Raw genomic sequence first — 14,501 nt, 5'->3', positions numbered from 1 at the left:
AACCGCGATTCAGTTTGAATCATGCTTAGAAAGGTATTTCCATGACTAGTTGCATTAGACTGTACATGGGGCTGTGCATTCTAGATGGTAGTAATGTAAATGGGATAGTGCAGGCATGTCCAAAGTCCGTTTCGGGGGCTTAATCTGGCCCGCCGGTCGGTTTAATCCGGCCCCTGTGGCAGTTTATTTCCTGGCCCTCTTTGAAAAAAGTTTGGACACCACTGGGATAGTGGATAGATGGCACTTGGACTCAGATGTACAGTGTGATGCATATTTGAGCACACATCAGATTTACAGCATCCAGTGGCATAGCGTGGGGGTGCAGGGGGGGCCGGCCGCACCGGGCGCAACATCTGGGGGTTAGGGTTAGGGGGCGCAAATCCACGGGTTAGGGGGCGCAAATCCATGGGTTCGGGGGCGCAAATTACTTGCCTTGCCCCGGGTGCTGACAACCCACGCTACGCCACTGACAGCATCTGATGCACAGCAGATGATAACCCAGCAGAGGCCTGCTTACATGAGCCGATAGCCTGATGCTGGATGAGGGCATTTGTTTTAGCTGGAATTAGATAAGCATTATTTGTGCATGCCTTCAAAATATGTGTTTCCATTTTTCGTGGCAATAAAGAACAAAAGAAGGCCAGATGCGACCTGCTAGCTTCTGTTTCTTCCGCATGTTGCCATAACCGAAATAAGCATTCCGAAAACCACAAACACGGTCTGCAAAGAGCAGAGGACGGGACATTGTGCAGAGGAGCTATTAACAAGATAGGTGGTCCAAAGAGTATAAACAAGTACAAATCATGCTAGGTCACGCATAGCAAAGAGCATCTGGAACTTGGAAATGTTAGCTCTTTCTCTTTCCTAACATTTTTAGACAAGTTTCTCCAAAGAGTCTCACGCACCTGCCAGTCATTTGGCCGGATTTTGATTACTGCTAACAGTGAGTAGGAACAGAATAGCCTGTGTTTCATCTCTCACCAGAAAACCACTAGGCTCTAGGGGGAGAGAGAAACATGTGGGAAAGGATCCAGCAAGAGTATGTTATAGGTACACAGCTAAAGGGCTTTCATAGATTTCTGTTTTGGCAGCAGCCCTTCCTCTCCTACCCTTCAATTCACAAAGAGAGAGAGGAGTCAAAATGAATTTGGAGGTTGGGAAGAATGGCTGTGGAATAAATGATGGGCCACATCCAACTAAGTCACTGCAGGAGCAGAACAGAACTTATGCAATGAAGCTGCCCCCCATGCCCCCACACCCCCAAATCTGCTCTGTGTTTCTTCCCCACATCCCACTGGAGTTTTGTATAAAGGAGGGATGTGCAGGGAGAGGAGATGGAGAGGAAGTTCTGTTGCACCATAACTTTGTTGGATTCAACCCTTTATATATTTACTTACCTATATACTACCTTCTACACAACAACCTGAGGCATAGCACAACAAAAATAAAACAAGAAGTTGTTTTTGTTGTTTAGTCGTGTCCGACTCTTCGTGACCCCCATGGACCAGAGCATGCCAGGCACTTCTGTCTTCCACCGCCTCCTGCAGTTTGGTCAAACTCATGCTGGTAGCTTCGAGAACACCGCCCAACCATCTCGTCCTCTGTCGTCCCCTTCTCCTTGTGCCCTCCATCTTTCCCAGCACCAGGGTCTTTTCCAGGGAGTCTTCTCTTCTCATGAGGTGGCCAAAGTATTGGAGCCTCAGCTTCAGGATCTGTCCTTCCAGTGAGCACTCAGGGCTGATTTCCTTAAGAATGGAGAGGTTTGATCTTCTTGCAGTCCATGGGACTCTCAAGAGTCTCCTCCAGCACCCTAATTCAAAAGCATCAATTCTTCGGTGATCAGCCTTCTTCATGGTCCAGCTCTCACTTCCATACATTACTATTGGTAATGTACAATAAGTTAACACAGTTTAAAACATCTAAACAGCAGTAACAACACAAGGAATAGTGACAATGCAAATCCTGAGGTGTCCATAGCAGTTCCACCCATGTGTGGCATATATACTTAATATGGGTCTTCCATCTGATATTTGATATAAACTGGTATCTATATGCCACAGACAACAAATGCTGCAACTACTGGACGCTATGTCTATTCTCCTCCTATCCTTGATTTTTTAAAACTGTTCATCCAGTGTGAAAGAGTAATGGCTGAAATGTAAAATACATGGTTTAATGTTCAAGTGGACTCATGTGCAGTCAGTGAAATACACACACACACACACAGAGAGAGAGAGAGAGAGAGAGAGAGTAAGGTTTACTCAACTATTTGAGAGATTTGGAATTGTGGGGTTTTGTTTTTGTTTTGTTTTTTAAAAAATCAGTTTGTGGTTTTTTAAAATTACGATTCTTTTCTGTTACAAATTATCAAAGAACAGTAAAACAAACAAAGCTATTCTTCCCTTGCCCTCCCCAGGAAATAAAATTACTAGATTACCGTGAAGCCAGCAACCATTAGAAAAACACAATTCCAGTTACTTATCCAAATGAATAAACAAATTATAGAATTACACTAGCCAGAAAATTTTGTAGCATGAGGAAAGTTCCACTGCATCTTCTTTAGCTTTATACAAAATAAAGGTGTAGCAATCCATTGTAAATGTGTCCTTTTGTATCAAACCCGTTGCAAGATTTAATTGGTTAGTAATTTTTCTACCCAAGTTAACTGCCATGCTTTCTTTCACCATGTGGCAATGGATGCTGCTACCAGAAATTTCCAGTATCTTGCTCCCAATAGTAACTGACCAATAAGATGTCTGAAATACAGGTTTGTGTTATCTCCCAAGAAGAGGTTGAGTAAAGCCAGTTCCGAGGTTTTAATGGTGTTTTGTCTTGTTGTGGCACTTGTTGTTGTTGTTGTTTAGTCATTTAGTCGTGTCCGACTCTTCGTGACCCCATGGACCAGAGCACGCCAGGCACTCCTGTCTTCCACTGCCTCCCGCAGTTTGGTCAAACTCATGCTGGTAGCTTTGAGAACACTGTCCAACCATCTCATCCTCTGTCGTCCCCTTCTCCTTGTGCCCTCCATCTTTCCCAACATCAGGGTCTTTCCCAGGGAGTCTTCTCTTCTCATGAGGTGGCCAAAGTATTGGAGCCTCAGCTTCACAATCTGCCCTTCCAGTGAGCACTCAGGGCTGATTTCCTTCAGAATGGATAGGTTTGACCTTCTTGCAGTTGTGGCACACATTTCCCCAAATACTGACTCCTAGAATGTGGCCACTTTTTGCAGTTCCCTCAAAGGTGTTGGTGTGACCCTAAGGATGCACACCCCCCCAACAAGTTTGGAACTGATACCAGCTACTCTGGCTGGTGTTATGTGCCACTATTGCAGAATTTTAAAAGCAATTTCCTTGGTACAGTATATTATTAAATCAACTCATTTAAACTATGTAACTTCTCTAAACATTATTTACAAATTCAACCTGGCTGTGGGTTTTTTGCACCCACAAGCAGACTTTGAAGAAACTGACAAACACTTTTTCCGTGGGAACCAGGAACTACTATGATTTTTTGCTAGCACACAAATGATAACAAAAAACATTGTAGGTGCGCAAAAGGATTATTTCCTCCAAGTTCTCCATTCTCCAAATATCTAAAAGAGGCTCTACTGTGCCTCAAGACTAGCTGTTAGATATGCGCTCTGAAACTTAGAAAATTGAACATTGAGTTTCACATAGTCCTGCAGAGTTCAAATGAGCTACTGTATGGCAGGGGGGGCCCCAGGACCACATTCCTTCTGGACAACCTTCTGAGGGACACATGACAGTGAAGCAAAAGTGGGTGGAACAATTCATGTAAATGTCACCTTTGTATAGTACACTACTTTCTAGACACACACACAGAGGACACAGGTGGCGCTGTGGTCTATTACACACACCTTTCTTTATTCTCTACTCAAGTCATTAACAGGGTTCAAGGACACATTCCATCCTGGCAAAAACACTCAGGGTAAGGTAAAGGACCCCTGGACAGTTAAGTCTAGTCAAAGGCGACTATGGGGTGCAGCACTCATCTCACTTTCAGGCTGAGGGAGTTGGCGTTTGTCTGCACACAGCTTTCCTGCTCATGTAGCCAGCATGACTAAACTGCTTCTAGTGCAATGGAACACTGGGACGGAAACCAGAGTGCACAGAAATGCTGTTTAGCTTCCCACCGCAGCGGTACCTATTTATCTACTCACACTGGCATGCTTTCCAGCTGCTAGGCTAGCATAAGCTGGGACAGAGCAACGGGAGCTCACCCCATCACACGGATTCAAACTGCCGACCTTCTGATCAGCAAGCCCAAGAGGCTCCGTGGTTTAGACCACAGCGCCGTCCGCATCCCTCTACTCAGGGTACAGTGTAGTGTCAGTGAAAGGTGTGGCCTGGGAAGAGTTCAAAGGACCAGGCAGAGAGGCCTGGAGGGCCTCATTCGGTGCTGGGCCTGAGGCTCCCTTCCCTTGCCCTAGAAAAACGGGCCCCTCCCAAAGAGATAGCAGACCTCTAGCCTTCTGTTCTTCTGATGCACACCACAGAATAAGTTGAAAATAGGCACCAGAAAAGTGAGAACATGCATGTACTTTCTTTGCCTGCTCCATCAGCTCCTGCATTTGCTTTGTGTAGGACAGAGACTCTCGCTCAGATTATAGAGCAGCGGCAGTGACATAATCAGCATGCTATCTGCAGATGTTGCTGGCTTTTCTGAAGAATATTTTCCTTTGACCACATCTGTAAAAATCTTTCTCAAAAAAGCATGAAGTCACCCTCCTCGTTCAGTCACTGGAGCACATCATATATCCCAAACCAATCTTCTATGATAACATGCTCTAAATTTAAACCTGAAGCTCAGGAATTAAATGGAGAGGCTTTTATTATTGGTCTCCATACTGTGTAATCTGGGTTCCACTGAGTACAAAGAAATATGAGCAGATAGCAGAGGCAGATGCACTAGAGGAAAGGGGCTTTTTAAAACTAAGCAGCTTTGTGTTGAAGCAGGGCCCTTTTGCTTTCAACTTTAATAAAGGACTTGGGCTTGTAATGATTTCCATCTGGGGACACTTCTGCTTTGGAAAAGGCAATCAAGGATCTCCATCTCCAACTTAGTGAGCTGTAGGATCAGCAGAGTCCCTCTCATCAACGAAATGCTAGACCAGCTATATAAAAGTTTATTGATGTTCTGTCCACTAAAGGGTGTCACCCAGAAGAACCAAAAAGAGCTTGGCTGTTGGATCAGGTCAAAGACCCACCTAGTCTAGCATCCTGCTCTCACATGGCCAACCAGATGCCCATGGGATGCCCACAAGCAGCACCTGACTGCCACAGTGCTCTGCTCCCCCCAGTCACAATTTCCAACAACTGGTTTTCAAAGGCATACTGCCTCCGAGGGAGAACACAGCCCTCATAGCTGGTAGCCATCAACAGCCTAGTCCAGGCATAGACAAACTTGGCCTTACAGGTGTTTTGGGACCTCAACTCCCATCATCCCTAGCTAACAGGACCAGTGGTCAGGGATGATGGGAGTTGTAGTCCCAAAACATCTGGAGGGCCGAGTTTGCCTGTGTCTGGCCTAGTCCTCTAATGATTTGTCAATTCGTAGCCAGTACTATGAGAGGGTGTTTGTACTCACAGCTGCAGCTCCTGTCAGGTGTCAGGAGTTAACATGGGTGCTCTAACAGCCCTATTCAGGCATTCAGTCTGGTCATGGGAGTGATAAAGGTGTGCAGGGGGGCAACTCTGAGCATGATGGCCCTGCCCTCGATGCCTTCTGCATGCTGGACATGTCCACACACACACACACACACCGATCTTTGGGTGTGTAGCACTAAGATCTGAAGATGGCTTCTGGACATGTTCAGCTGTTTCTAGATCAAACGGAGCCTTCTAACCACAACCAGCTGGACGTGGTTAACTGCCCTCTTCAGACCTTTGTGCTAAATTCTCAAATTTTGTTGGAGGAGATGGAGCCAGCCCTCCCTACACACACTTAGCCCATCAGTCCATCTCATCACCAGGCTAAGTGCCTGAAGAGTTTATTTACTATTTGCATATATTTTCTAAATTATTCTGGGTAGGTTACTGTAAAAGTCATCAGAAGATGCACCATCCATTGGTCTTAATTACAGCTGGCATCCTTGAGCCCAAAGGGAGAGTTTTCCACATGTAATGCCACATGCTATGAACTTGGCTCCAAGCAGATTCAGAATAATTTCAGCTATGTGGACTTCCACGTGACATATTTCTTCCTCTGCCAACAATGCCTTAACAAAACTGACAAGGGATGGAAAGAATTAAGAAAGCAAGAGAAGCCATTCATGTGTGCTGATTGTCTGCTTGCCCATCTCTACCACTTTCATTCTTTTAAGGGTGTTTCATTTTCTGCTCTCCTCATAATTCTCACTTATCATGTTTATTTTCATAAGATATATAAGGCCAGGGCTGTCATTTTTCTAAAAGGACCATTTGCAAATATTTTACATTATTTTAAAATGTTGCTTCCCTTATGCAGGAAGCTAGGGTCATCTTCTCTTTAACAAAGACAATGTAGTATACAGTATATCCTTTTCTTACCCCTTTCTGTAACTGGAAAGGAAGGTGAATGATATCTAGAGAACCCTGTTGGATCACCCCAGAGGTCCTTCTCATTCACGGCTCTCACAGTTATCTATAAGAAGCCCATAAGCAGGACATAAGAGCAAAAGCCTTCTCCTTGGGATTAGTTCCTTCATTTATAGTTAGCTGTAATATGAAAGGGAAATTTTATAAGGTCATCTAGCAATGATACCAGCTAGCAAGCAAAAGTCACAAGTGCCAGCACACTTACATTCATGCAACATCCTTAGGACTACAACATTTGCATTCATAATGGTGAGAAAGGTTTTCTTCTTAATTTTGTTTATTTATTTATTGAATTTATATACCACCCTATACCCCCAAGTCTCAGGGCAGTTCACAGAATAAAATCAAAATCTAAAACCACAAAATACATAATCAAAAGAAAAGCAACAACAAGCCAATAACCCCTCCCCTTTTCAGTGAAATGTTTCTTGGTGCAGTCTCCTGTGTTATGCAGTCATGTTTTCTGAAAACCCACCTTTTCTGTAAAACCTTTGGCACAACGCCCTAGTTCCCATGCCCTGATGCAACTCAGCCTGACAGGGCCTGCGTCAATATCTGGCAGGGTGAGGCAAATGCCAGGGACCAACACCAGCTTTTTATTTTGAGGGGAGGTGATGTTCTTATGACCTGACACGGTGAAGAACTGCAGTGGGCTAGGTAGCTGTGCAGCCTCTGCCACCATTATCCCCAGTGGTAATTATCTCCCCTTCCCAAGTACACTAAAACAATTTTGTATTGCTCCCTGTGGAGCAGCATGGGTGGTGCTGCATTGCTCAGCTGGTTTCAGAACACTGCAGTTCACTGCTTCTTACTATGAAGTCAGCAGGGAGGTCATCACAGGGCAGGTGCAGCAGCAGGAACATCAGATTTGATTGGCTCTGCTGCTGCCCCCACACTGGCTGCTCTCTCCAATGCCTCCTCTAGTGGTAAGCAGCAGTGGTGCAGGGTGTTCAGAAGCAGGAGAGCAACAGTCTCTGCCCTCACCCCCAAGCCAGCCATTCCTCCCTTCCAGGGGCGGGGTGCCAGGGCGCCAGGGAAGAGGCAGAGGCTGGACGCAGTACCTCCCGGCATCAGCTCGCTGCCCTCGCCCACCTCCGCCATGCTGTGCTGAAGCAGCGCCGCGCCGCGCCCAGAGCCTCCGTCTGCTGTGGCCACCGCTGCATGAAGCGGCCAGCTGAGCCGGGAGGTGCCACGCCCAGCCTCCTCCTCTTCCCCACCAGAGGAGCCACCCTCCAGCCAGTGACCACCTTTTCCACCTTTTCTCCGGGGTGCACCAGAGGGAGCTTTGCACCACGGTGCCAGATATGCTTAAGACAGCCCTGCTCCCTTCCTCTCTCGTTTCCCAGATGCCAAATTTTAGTTTGCAAAGTTTTCAGAGCAGGGCCCTGACCTCTTTCTACTTGTAAGTGCATTGAAACCTGCATCTGCTGTTGGATTCAGGAAATATTTTAAAAGCCTGTGGGGTATATTCACCTAACCAGCCCCAACAGTGGAAGCCCTGTGCAAGGACCTCCACTTGTGCAACAAGGCTTTCCCCCATCCCTCCTCCCAACACACCCCAAAATTGGGTCGGGAGGGGAGGGGTCAGGAGAACCTCCAGAACAGCATGCAAGGAGAGGAGAGTGGGGGGACAAACTGAAATAATTGTACAAATGGAATGACTGGAAGAGCACATCATTTAATTCCTCCCGATATATGTTGCAATTTTTTTGCAAAGGTTAGTTGGATCTGTGCTGTCAGTTCCACTGAGCATGCAGTGAGAAATATGTTGTGCTGTTTTTCTAGAAAAAGATGCCAAAACTCACCATAGAGACCTCTCTCGTTTTCTTAGAATGGCAATGGCGCCTGTCTGAGAGGTGCCAGAACTGAGTTCTGGTGAGTTCTGGCTGAACAAAGTCCTGATGTTGAGGCATTATGAACTAACCAGTGTGGACACACACCAGTCACATAATGTATCAACCAGGATGCAATCTTAAAACTGCAATCTTACATGCGCTTATTTTGGCCATACTAAGCTCAGTAGGACTTCCAAGCAAACCTGCATAGGATTAAGCTGCGTAGTAAAGTTTCAGTGAAGTGAATAGGACTCTCCCCTGCTTCCAATTATATACTCAAGGCATTTGCAGCAGTAAGTCTTTATGAGACTACTACAATATTTCAAGTCATTAAAATGAAATGTTTCCAAGGGTATCAGGGCAACTGAAAGGCACATTTTGTTTTGAAACACTAATGTTGCAAAACGTTAGGCCCATCCCAAGTTGTTCCTAGTTATAAATGAGGGTATTATTTAGAAAGGCGGGGCTGGGGACCTGGGGAAACCTGGTTGTGATAAAGAAACATTTTCTTACACTGATAAATTACTATTTTTGCATTAGCTAATACTTGGAAAGTAGTTTTAGAGTTCAGCCATCAGTGTAGTTTAATGTTACTGCAATAGATTTAAGAATCAATTACCTGTCATGAGGTCAGAAAAACTTGTAGCCCTGCAGCTGGGATGTTTAGGACAGTGAATACAGCTTGTGAGCCAGCTTTGTTTAGATGTCCACCTAGGGTTTTTTGGGTGCAGGTAAAAATGTAAAATGTGAATGTGATCAAACAAACAGGGACATTATACAGTATCAAACAGTGACGCTTATCAGAAAATCATGCTGGGCAGCTCCCAGCTGAGTGTACTTTGAAATCATAGCAATTCCTGTACTTCAAAAATAAATGGATTATATCTAATGGTAGCTTTGAAGCAGCAGAAAACACTGGTTCTCATAAAAAAGGGATACTCCCTTGCCTACTGCAGCCCTTTGTGCCTTGTCCCATACAGTTCTGGAGGAGCCAACCCATAGAAGCAACTTTGAAGAGGGTGGCATGGTGGGTAAGGGGGAAATCAAGGACAGTAGAAAGCTACTGCAAAGCCAGTGTGTGTATCTCATGAGTAATGCAACTTGCCACCTTTAATGGACAAATACTTTGAACCAAAAGCAAGTATATTGGGCTAGTCTTGTAACAGAAGCGTTGTGTAGCCATCTTAGTTGGACTATAGATTGAGGGTGATCCCCCCCAAAAATGTGGATATCTCTCACATCAGTATATTATGATGGGGAAAGTGCTGGATTTCATATGGAACATACATTAAAACACATGTGGCCAGCTCAGAGCCGATAGCTGGGTGGTGAGAAATAGCCTTCTGCTCATGTGCTCCTCATTTCTCTCCTTCTTCCCCTTGTATACTCAGTTTGTTACTTCCTCTGCTGCTGTTATGTCCGAAGCTATGCCAGTCCTACAAGCCAGGACGGCTAACTAGCTTTGCATGGCTTGCAATCGTACTTTGGAGGAAAATTACAAGCCTAGGTTGCTGCTATGGAGGGAATGGAAAAATTGTGCTTTGTACTGAATCAGAAGTAGATAGAAGTATGCCAAAGGAGGGGGCTGAGAGAACGTGTGAGCACAACATTTGCTCCCATAATGCAGCCTTTGCCTGCCAGGTGCCTTCCAGATGTTTTGTACTCCGACGGCCGTCAGCCAGCATGGGAGTTGTGGTTCAAAATATCTGTAAGGTGCTGGGTTGGTGAAGGCTGCCATAGCGCTGAAGCCTGGCTTGGCAATGCAGCTGAACTGAGCCACAGCCACTTTGAGGTGGCCAATCCCAGTTTTCACATACCAGCTGTAAAACTGGATTAAATGAGAAGACACGTCGGCATTTTGATTGCAATAACATCATGCAGAGACTGCGGGGGGGGGGGGGACCTGTGTGCATGAGAATAAACACCTATCTGGAAGCATCCTCAATATTGTAAGGTTCAACACTGATTGAAGCTCCTTACCCAAAGTAGTAAAATATCAACAAGCAAGTCTTATTATATTGTTGGAATCCACTGCCCATCTCTGAGCAGTGAGAGAATCCAGGGGTTCCCGTGTCCTTGGAATGAGGTCAACGGAGACTGCGATGTCCTTAGGATATATGGCTTTATTTACATTTATACAGTGGTACCTCGGGTTACATACGCTTCAGGTTACATACGCATCAGCTTACAGACTCCACTAACCCAGAAATAGTACCTCGGGTTAAGAACTTTGCTTCAGGATGAGAACAGAAATCATGCAGCGGCGGCGCAGCAGCAGTGGGAGGCCCCATTAGCTAAAGTGGTGCTTCAGGTTAAGAACAGTTTCAGGTTAAGAACGGACCTCCAGAACGAATTAAGTTCTTAACCCGAGGTACCACTGTATACAAACCGTGCATAGGATGGAGGGGCTCATAGCATTAACTCCTCACCAGATCTTGCTTCCTCACTCTCTTGCCAGCAGGCCTCAAATTCCAGCACAAAGCAGCACAGAGCTAACCATATCTCTCCATCCTCAGCTTCACAGTGTCTCCTCCTCTCCTCCATTTACACAGCAATACTTTCCAGCCCTGCTTGTTGCTTCTTTGTCACCTAGATGCTACAAACTGAAACCCAACCTACCCCCTTTTGAGTGAAGCAGAGCACTAAAAGTGACCATCTGGTCTTCATCTACAAAGGAACCTGCTTAGCCAATTCCTTAACCTCCCCCAAACTCATAATACGATCAAAGAACTTCAAGACATTTTCCACATATGTATGTATCACCAAAAAAATATAATTAGCTTTGTGGAAAGTTCTTTACTTTCTGATGACATGGAACATCAGGAAGGGTGTGTCCACCATCCCAAAATACACCGTCCAGCCAGTTTTGGTAGAGGCTATTGGAGTGTGGTTTTAATTTAGCTGGCTGTTTATACCACGGCTGAGCCCAGCTCACCTGGAGTCAATTGTCACCATTTCAAAACACAACAAAATGGAAGAAATGTGTACTAAAACACCCTTCCCCTGTAAAGGCTGTAACCATGGTACGGAATAGCCCAAGTTAAAACTCCAGCTGTGTAAACTGTTTTAATTCTGGACGAAACTTAATTATAGCAAGAGCCAAAATCTGATCCACTGCCCTTCACCATATATATTCCTCCTTTTTAAAGGTTTAGATTCCCTGATTCCAATTTCTTGAACTGGGCAGGTCTGCAATATAAATAGATTAAAGGCTTTCTAAAAAGAGGGGGTGAGTTGCATTTTGCTCTTGTGCAAAGACGCACAGAGGCGCACACAGTACATTTTATGTTTTCTATCCTGACTCTGTACTTTCTCTCTCCAGGGCTTTTCTAATGCTGAATCTATAAACCCTGAAATATCCCTTTCCAAATCTCTTTCCCAGGAGCAAACATTTGTATATCAGCCCAAGACCAAGATGACATAATGTGACTGGACGGATTTCAAGGACTTCCACTTTTAAATTACGTATTGCATGGATCTGCCTGATCTGTGTGCTTGAAGCACAGTTGCAGAAAGACAGCAATCCATTTCCCCACCTGGAATATGAACAGGCCTTATAACTTTGTAGTACAAGTGCTTTGTATTTCAGAGCTATATTGCGTATTGGAAGCCTTTCAAAACCGAGATGTTGATGTATTGTACTAATTGAGCTGCCAGGGGAGTGGGGATCGCCGGAGTAAACACTTCTTAATTGTTTACATTTTTCCATTAATCATTAAAAGTTTCCTACATAACAAAGCTCAATGTCCATCCCTTTCTGATTCCTTTTCTTAAAAATTGTTTTAACTTTTTCTCCTGTTGAATGCCTGCCACACTGAGGCACTAACAAGACTGAGACTGTTTCATTCCTATTCAAATAAACTGCTGGTGCCATCCTTAGATGACAGATGATAACGAAAGATAAGTGGGATAATGGCTCTATGCTAAAATAATGCAAAATGATCCCTCTTGCTGTTTTATTTTGAAAGAATATCAGGGCTAAAAATAAAAAAGGGACACAATTGTTATGGAATACTGACAAAGCCTTCCTGCATATCTTTTTCAGTAGACATAACAAAGATTGTCTTTGCTCATAACCATTTAGAGAACTGTTATGTACTGAAGTTCTCACCCTGGGCCAGCAGGGGGATACTGTAGATAGTTTTCACTCAGGTCCACATATGCAAATAAGGGATTGAAAGTGATGTTCAGTGATTGCATAGTTACAGAAAGTGGTTACTGTTGCGTTCTAGTGGAGCTCTACATAAGCAGGCTGGCTGAACCCTTCAGTTCAGTTCAGATCTGAACTTGAAGTGGGATTCTCAGCTGAGAGAAGGAACTGTGTGTTCTCAGGATTTGCAGTTGTGCAGAATAATCCAAGTATGTTCAAATACAAGTAAGAGTCCATCTTCAGACCTTCCTAGGCATTGAGCAACAAACTCTGACATGTTGCCTTGCTGCCCTCTACACTTTTGTCAGCAATTGCCTGAAGAGGGCTTGTGTCAAATCCCTTTTTATGGCGTATCTACATGACTTGGGGGGGGTGTCATGAAAACTCCCAGAAAAAGAACAAGGGGAGGAGGATCAATGCATCTGACAAGCCAAAATGTTGTGCACACTGAACATGCAACATAGTGTGACATTGAATTCCACTCTGTGTGCCCAGAGAGTATGATGATAGGGGGTTTCTGGCTGATAGGCCTTTTATAAGCCAACATATCTCAGCTGTAAGGTTTTCTTTTTTAAAATAATAATAATAAACCCTGACTCAAGATATTTATCAGAGAAGACTGAGGTAAGAACTGCAGGCAGGTAAGCCTCTCAGAAACCTACCTATCATCCTATGCCATGATTGAATCAACAAGGCAAGTAGTATTCCAGAGTGTCTGAGATGCAGCATAAAACCCCATTTTGTTACTGCTGAGCCTTGAAATCAGATTCAGAAAGCCATGAAAATACGTTCACTGTGATGAAATTCATGGTGCTGCAATTTCCGTGAGACAGACAATGTTTCTCTAAATGGGTGCAAACCTTTCCAGGGCCTCATTAGTTTAGTCTACAAATCTATGACTGTAACAGAAGTTCAGGGACACAAAAAAATTAGATATGACCTGAGCATTTCCTGATTCTCAAAGTATTCTTCCTCTTGTTAGATAAATGAATAAATATAAATAATTTATTATTTATAACCCACCCATCTGGCTGAGTTCCCATAGTCTATAAGCAGAGACAGGTGCAATATCTTTTCTTGGGAAGAAAAGGACTGTTTGGGGAACATTCAGGTAGTGCAGACATCACCAAAGCTTCGGAATGCAAGCAGCAGGGAGGGATGAGATCTTTCTTGGGATTGCTCTGAGTTTGTTTTGTTGGAACCCCCCTTCCCCTTTCAAAAGCTAAGGGCGGCAGCGATTTGTTCCTAGACACTCTCCCATGTGAGCAACTTACAAGGTGAGCATGAGACCCACTTAGCTTCAGTGGTAGTAAGACGTGACATGCCTTTTAGACTATTCTCCAAGTTCAATACCAAATAATAGATTTTAAAAGCTATCTTAAATCAGGCTTTGCTGTACCAAGTCCAATCTAACATCTCATAATAAGCTGTAGACCAAGCATGGTTTTCCTACTATATTAGCAATGACGCAGTGTAACTCCACAGGGGTCAAGGGCAGGTTTTCCTGGATCTGCCATTGAAGCAGGATTTGGCTAACTTACATAAACTTCAGCTCTGGAGGCTCAGCACCTCTGGACGTCAGCCCAGTATGCTTTTGTCATGTTTTCATAGGCACACAATAATTCAGACATCCCAAAGAGCTCAAAGTCAGCGGGCAGGATTAAAAGCGGGATTCTAACCTCTTCTGAAAATGTAAGTCCTCCGTTACAAAAGCTGAGATCTTTTGAAAATAATTGCAAGGTCACTTGGCACTGAGATCAGATCACACACTGTGCCTCTATCCTGATAGGAACTGAGATGAAAGACATTCTGATAAGGATGGAATGAAAATGCTTAACAGCCTTTGTGATTTTATTGAACTAGACTAGTTCATCCCATTCCATTTATATTACATCATAACCATTCTTTGGGGTGGGCTAT

Source organism: Podarcis erhardii (genome assembly GCF_964252035.2).
Source record: "Podarcis erhardii genome assembly, chromosome: 2".
Lineage (NCBI taxonomy): Eukaryota > Metazoa > Chordata > Lepidosauria > Squamata > Lacertidae > Podarcis > Podarcis erhardii.
This window is presented reverse-complemented; position numbering follows the sequence as displayed.